The following is a 7,845-nucleotide window of genomic DNA, read 5'->3' on the forward strand; positions in this document are numbered from 1 at the left end:
ATAGTTGTAATATTTTTACTTCATTAAAAAAAAAATCACAGGTGGGCGAACAGTGACTATGGACAATTTCAGAGCAAAAGCTTCCACAAATTTCTGATGTCTTAAAATAGGCCTGGAAAATGCAAACTGGTTTACTACTTTAATAATATAGGGGTTGCTGACACCGCCACTAAAATGCATGTAGGCGGATTAATGCATCGGCGACTACAGATTATTTATGTACATTATTTCTGCTTTCTGTATTTTATTTCACACCAAGTGTTTCGTGTCCAAAACACACATAGCAAAAACAACCCCATAAATTGCTATGGCACAGAAATGCATAGTTATTATAGCTGGAAGGATCTTCCTTTAAGAATGCCAAATGAACTGGGAGAACATCACAGCTGGCCGTTCAATAGTTTGCCTTCAAGAAAAAAAAAATCCAAAGACAACAAAAATCTTTGACAATAACGGTCCTGTTCAAGAAAAACTGGCCCTCTGCAGACCTCTCAGATCTACACCTGCGTCAAATTGTCTTCCAGAAAATAACTCTTTTGCTATACATTCTAGGACTTGAAGCAGCAACACTAGAATTAACTCTAGAGCGACAGTTTCAGTTTAACACCACGTTGCGGATGCTTCACAGCTTTCTCAGAATACAGTGGTTTGCATTTGAATTTCTCATGGCTGCTCCTAGCCCAGATGGGAATTATTTGGGAAAAGTTCATGTTTAAAATACACAGAGCAGATGCATGCTCCCAAGATCCACCGAAGAGTTTGATTTGTTTTGATGGAAGATACCATTCGCCACACTGAATCAGTTTATCAGTCTATTCCCCCTGGAATTCCTGCTCCCAATGGTGTCCAATATCTGATGTGCCCCCCACCCACACCCACTGCAGACTGCTGTGTTCTACCTGAGAAGGGAGGTCTTCACTTTGCATTCAAAGATTTCCAGCAGCAAAGAGGAATATTTCTGGGAAGGGACAAGACCTGCCACACTTACTACCTCCCTCCCATATGGCTCTGCTGGAAAAATCGCTGTTATGCTAATTGATCAAGTAAAGCAAAATGTGCCTCTTCCTGTACTCCCCTTTAAAGATGTTATGCCTTTCAAGGAACATAATGGCCACACTGGCTCAGACCAAAGGTCCATCTAGCCCAGTATCTTGTTTTCCAGACGGGGCCAGAGCCAGCTGCTTCAGAGGGAATGAACAGAACAGGGCAATTTATCTACTGATCTCCTGTTGTCCAGTTCCAGCTTTTGACAATCAGAGGTTTAGGGACAACGAGAGCATAGGGTTGCATCCCTGACCATCTTGACTAATAGCCATTGATGGACCAATCCTCCATGGACTTCTCTATTTTTTTTTTAAAAAAACCAGTTATCTGTTTGGCCTTCACAACATCCCTTGCAATGAGTTCCACAGCTTGACTGTGTTGTGGGAAGAAATCCTTCCCTATCTTTGTTTTAAACCTGCCACCAACTAATTTTATTGGTGACCCCTGGTTCTTGTGTTATGTGATGAGGCAAAAAACACTTCCTTATACACTTTCTCCACACCAGTCATCATTGTATTGACCTCTGTCATATCCCCCCTTAGTCGTCTCTTTTGTAAGCTGAACAGCCCCAGTCTTTTAAATCTCTCCTCATATGGAAGCTGTTTCATACTCCAATCATTTTTGTTATTCTTCTCTGTACCTTTTCCAATTCTAATATCTTTCTTTTTTTTTGAGATGGGGTGACCGAAAGTGCATGCGGTATTCAAGGTGAGCACACCATGGATCTAAATAGTGGCATTACAATATTTTGTCGTATTATCTAGCCCTTTCTTAATGGTTCCTAGAATTCTTTTCACATTTTTGACGGCCGCTGCACATAGAGCAGATGTTTTCAGAAAACTATCCACAGTGACTCCAAGATCTCTTTCGTGAGTGGTAACAACTAATTTAGACCCCATCATTTTGACTGTATAGTTAGGAGTACATTCTCCAATGTGCATTATTTTGCAAAATACCTCCCAGACACTGCTGCTCAACCAAAGTGCCTCTCCAGTGTGGCTCATAAAAGCCATAATTGAGCCCTTCATTTTTATGGGGTTTGATAATATTAAGATAATTCAGCAGAATGCTAACCGGCATTCTGCAGCCTATGGTCACCACGCTCAAATCTGGCCTGCTGCATGGAGGGACTCTCTCCTCTTGACTGCTACAGAACTGCCAAAACAACAGTTTTTGCAAAGATTACCCAAGTCTTGGGTACTAACACCTAGTTATCAGTAACCTACTTGTCTCTTCACAGAATGGGGGCCAATCCTGCCAGCCTTACTCACAGGAGTTGGACTGAGGCAAAGTAAATCACACCTCTGCTGAAAGCACAAATAACTGGGCCTGTGAGAACCTTATTCCATGTAGGCCCCAATCCTGCAAACCACCACACACCATAGTCACATTGAGGTTTGCAAGATGGGGATCTTAGATTGTGAACTCCTCTGGATTCTGTCTTCCTCTCTGTTTATTCAGGCCCGAGCACAACAGTGCCCCCTATCCTAATTGTGGCCAGATGAGTAATGTTTTCAGGATCAGGCTCTGGATTCAAATTGCCAGTGAGGCCCTTTTAAACTGCTCAGGCCCTGTAAATGAGAACCACTCTTTACAGGACCCTTATTAAGTGACTCCACAGTTAGGGCTGCATTCTAAAATAGGCTTGCAAGTGGCCATAGATCCCTGGTTTTCGCTAAAAGTAGGTAGCTAAACTGGTAGAAATTTCACACTGCGTTTGTTTTTATACCTTTTGAATTTCCTGCATAGTTTTTGTTTGGTTTCTCATCAGAAGGTTTTAACAGGAAGACTTTGAATTTGCGTTGTGGTTGAAAATTTGCCTTGCCCATTCTGCTTTTCACCACTGACTGATATCTTGTTTTCAAAAAATAACCTTCCGTTATCCATCTACACGACACCTGGCAGAGAGCTGGATTCTGGATAGATCTGGCGTATTTGGTGGTGCTGAACATTTTTTTTTTACCATTACATGACAGCCTTCTGCTGCTGCCTATAACATAACCCTTTACCGAGCTAACTGCTACACTGAACAAAGAATTCATAGAAGATTCGGGTTGGAAGAGACCTCAGGAGGTCATCTAGTCCAATCCCCTGCTCAAAGCAGGACCGATCCCAACTGAATCATCCAAGCCAGGACTTTGTCAAGCCAGGCCTTAAAAATCATCCACAACTACTGGTGTTGTGGGGGAAATAAGCTAGTGTTTGTGCACAACCTAGCCCAGTGGCATCCTGGTCCATGAGTGGGACTCCTAGACGCTACGACCATCGAAATAAATAATTTTAATGTGGCATGGCCTGTGGGGTGTAACAGAGGTAACAGTGATAAGGTGTATGCTTGTGGGTGGAAGAGGACAGTAAGATGACTTTTCATGTCTTTGCTTTTCTGGGTTCATGTCAGGCTTGCTGGGTGTAGCAACCCTAAGTTGTTCGTGTATTACTTATGCCCTCATCGAGCCAATGGCCAAACTCTCACTGACTCCCACAGAGAGCAGGGTCCAGCCAACCATTACAACTGTGTCAAATCTTAACAGGTCCACAGTCGAAATACAATAGTTTGCTTTTCTAGCTGGAAAAAATACATTAAGGTGACTGAGATGCTGTCGTTACAAACATAAGCGACTGACGTAACCTCCTTGCGGCCTGATTTTGAAAAGAGATCGGCAGACGGGTTGTTCTGAAAATCTATCTACAAGGGACACAACTGGAGCTGCAGGATACAGCACGCTGGAAAATGCCTTGCTTTGGGGCATTATCCCATTCATTTCAAAGGGTACCTACAGAAATGGGCCTAAATTAATGGAAATGCTGGTCAAGTAGTAAATAGGCAGACCAGGACCTTCATGAGGTAACGTTGTTAGGGAGTGCAGAATATTGGAGTTGTGATCCACCCTTCAGTTCTGAGAGCAGATTTTTGGCTCAGAGCGTCAGAGGTATTTGGGCTCTGAACTTTCTTTGAAATCACTAGAAGTTAGGAGCCAAAATGCCTTTGAGGATATGGGCTTTTGCCCTTGGAACTTCTTCTAAAGCCATCTGAAGTGAATGGGAGCATTCCCCATCAACTGGAAAGTCTGCAAAGGCTCCCAGATCATGACAGTGTACTGTGGCTCTGGCTCTGCATGTCCCTGAGTGACAACTGCTTTGGCACTGTTATGGTACCTGTTTAACATAAGAACGGCCATGCTGGGTCAGACCAAAGGTCCATCTAGCTCAGTATCCTGTCCTCTGACAGTGGCCAATGCCAGGCGCCCCAAAGGGAATGAACAGAACAGGTAATCATCAAATGATCCATCCCCCATCGCCCAATCTCAGCTTCTGGCAAGCAGAGGCTAGGGACACCATTCCTGCACATCAGCCATTGATGGACCCATCTTCCATGAAGATATCTAGAATCACAGAATATCAGGATTGGAAGGAACCTCAGGAGGTCATCTAGTCCAAAGCCAGGGGCCACTCTAGTTTTTTTGCCACCCCAAGCACAGCAGTCAGGCAGCCTTCAGCAGCATGCCTTGCAGGAGGTCCGCCAGTCTCACGGCTTCGGTGTACCTGCTGCCAAATCCACAGGACCAGCAGACTTCTCGCAGGCACGTCGCCAAAGGCTGCCTGACTGTTGCCCTCACAAGGGCCAGCAGGGCACTCCCCACAGCTTGCTGCCCCAGGTACATGCTTGGAGTGCTGGTGCCACCGCTGCTCAAAGCAGGACCAATCCCCAGACAGATTTTTGCCCCAGATCACTAGAGGATTGAACTCACAACTCTGAGTTTAGCAGGCCAATGCTCAAACCACTGAGCTATCTTTATCTAGTTCTCTTTTGAACCCCCTTATAGTATTGGCCATCACAACACCCTCTGGCAAGGAGCTCCAGAAGCTGACAGTGCGTTGCGTGAAAAAATACGTTCTTGTGTTTTAAACCTGTTACCTGTTCATTTCATTTGGTGGCCCCTTGTTCTTGTATAATGAGAAGTAAATAACACTTCCTTATTTGCTTTCTCTATACCACTCATGATTTTATAGACCTCTATCACATCCCCCCTTAGTCCCCTCTTTTCCAAGCTGAAAAGTCCCAGTCTTATTAATCCCACCTCATACAGAAGCCATTCCATACCCCTAATAATGTATGTTGCCCTTTTCTGAACCTTTTCCAATTCCAATATATCGTTTTTGAGATGGGGCGACCACATCTGCACACAGTATTCAAGACATGGGCGTACCATGGATTTATATAGAGGCAATAGGATATTTTCTGTCTTGTTATCTATTCCTTTCTTGATGATTCCTAACATTCTGTTCACTTTTTTGACTGCTGCTGCACATTGATTTTAGCCAGTTTGTTAGCATGTTCGGTGTGTGCCTTCAAGATCCAATCCTGCAAACACAAATCCACTGTACTTATGCGAATCATCCCGTCAAAGTTACTCTCTCATGTTGCCTCCACTAAAGTGGAGTATGTGTGTAGATGTTTGCAGGAACACAGCCACAGCTTTCATGGTCCCTAATGGGAGCTGGGAATACCCCCAAGACTACACACGATAGCTGGTCTATTCCATTTAAAAGACACACTCAGAAGGAATTAGATATAAGTCTGTAATGGCTCCATCTATTGGGTAAAAATATGCAAAATAAAATGAAACTCATAAGAACAATGAATTTAGACTGAAATGTCACACTAGATGGAAGGCAGATAGTGCAGTCTATCATTTGATATTATACATGTCTATTATTTATTCCTCATTTAAAATAAAAAATAAACATGAAGGCAGTTCAGACAAATTCATGTGCCAAAGATGGCTGCATTTCAGAAAAGTAGGTGAAACAACCCCTGTGAACTCATCCTAGCTGATACAGATTTATTATTAATCAATGTGTAGTTGTATAATATGTACCGCCAACTGCCTGCCTACACCTGTGGTTCGTTATTAAAAGTGTCCAAGAAACAATATATGTGACTGAGTTTGGCTAAAGACAAAACAGCACAATACAAAAAGAACACAGACAAACCTTCCTTCCAGGAAGCACCTCTTATCTCACAGCATGTCTACCTCAAACAGGTTTGCTTTGAAGATACAACCCTAAAACTCTCTCTGTTTAGGTTATGGCTGTTTCCAAGTTAAAAAGCACTTTGCACATCACCTAAGAGCCAACCCTCCAGTTCCTCAGCTTGCTGCTTTGTACCTTTAATTATCACTGTTCTGGATCCCCATTGCCAAACCAGCCGGGTGTAGAGGAACATCCCAACTTGTGCAAGGAGGCACCAGTCACGTCTCTTAGCTTTGATAGGCCTCCTATAATTTTTAATGACAAAGCTGACGTCAGCTTTGCAAAGTTTTGTGGGATACTTGACATGGGTGAACAGAACTGTGGGACGAGTTACCATAACTGTAACATAACTTCCCAACATTTAAATAGGCACGGTATACTATAATATTACCATGTGGTGTAACAACCTGTATCCTCCGGAGCTTTGGGGAAGGAGCTACCTTCCGGGTGTAAGTCCTGACTGGGGCTTCTAGGTGCTCTCATGACTTGCATTAATAAGAATAGTAAAGTTGATGTCACTCCATGTTTAAACTTTGCAGTACTGGGGCTGTTCGTGATGGGTATTAGCCTTTCATTTCTCAGTTTAAATAGAAACATACAGAAGATTTTTTTTAAAAGCCATAACATTGCAATGGGCTCTCCAAACTCTGCTTTTGTTAGTTTCTGCCTGTGAATATAATGATACTTTCTCCCTTGGCTGTTGAAGGAGAGAAAACAAAGTCTGGCTTAAAGTAGGCAACATGATTGCCAGTGCTATCAAAAATGCAGCAGAGCACAGAGGGGTAGCCTACCCAGCCTGTTTGTTCTGATGCGCAAATGAAACTTCCAAACCAGGGAGAAAATTCAGGGTTGGGAGAGGGGGAGGACACAGAGTGGTAACTGTAAATGACACTACTGCGGGGGCCTGAGTTATTGAGGAGGGCTGAGTTATATAGGGTGCTGCCTTCTCCTTTCTAGGAATCAGTCAGGTGAATGGAGAGAGAAGGGGAGGATATGTGGGGCTGCCGGTTGAGGGGGACTGAGGTCAGGGGCACCGCCCCTCCATATGGTGCGGATGAAGAATCCCCTCACCCCCGAAACTAACCCTTGGTTGTATGTCTCCCCCCGGCAAACCCTCCTAATCTAACCCTTGTGTGCAATAGCTGTGACACACCCTCGTCCGTCCCCCACCCCCAACAACCCATGTATCCGGATGACAAAAAATACATCCGTGCCCTCTCTGGCCCCCCCCGCCTCGCTCCGGGCTGCTGCTCCTCAGGGGAGGGGTTCGCCTTCCCAAATGGCTGGAAGGTGGGCAGGGTTAATACGCACCCGGGCGGCGCGCTGCCTGTGCCGGAGGCAGAGCAGCCTCCCCCCCCCGCCCCAATTCCCCTCCTCGCTGGAGCCGGCGCGTCATGCCCTGTTTCTCAGTAGCGGGCTGCGCTCATCGAGCCCCCGCTGCCTCTCCAGGGCGCGCCGCGGCCAGGGGTGCCAGGGAGGGGTCCAGGCTCGCTCCTCTTCCCACCTCGGGGGCGGCTGAAGTTCCCGGACACCCGGATCTGCTCCGACGCGGCGCGGGGAGGGCAACTTGCTGCTTCCACCCCCAGCCCGGGACTCGGAGGCTGGGGGAATCGTGCACCCCGGGGAGCCGGAGGAGGGAGCTTGCGCCCGGCGGCCCCAGCCCCGCCGCCCGGCCCTCGGCCGGGGATGTGAACCGCTGAAAGGCTCGGCCCCCTCCTGCCACCGCCGCTGCGGCGCCTCCTCCTCCTCTTCAGCCGCGTTGCTGGG

The sequence above is a fragment of the Chelonoidis abingdonii genome, chromosome 21 (genome assembly GCF_003597395.2).
Source record: "Chelonoidis abingdonii isolate Lonesome George chromosome 21, CheloAbing_2.0, whole genome shotgun sequence".
NCBI lineage: Eukaryota > Metazoa > Chordata > Testudines > Testudinidae > Chelonoidis > Chelonoidis abingdonii.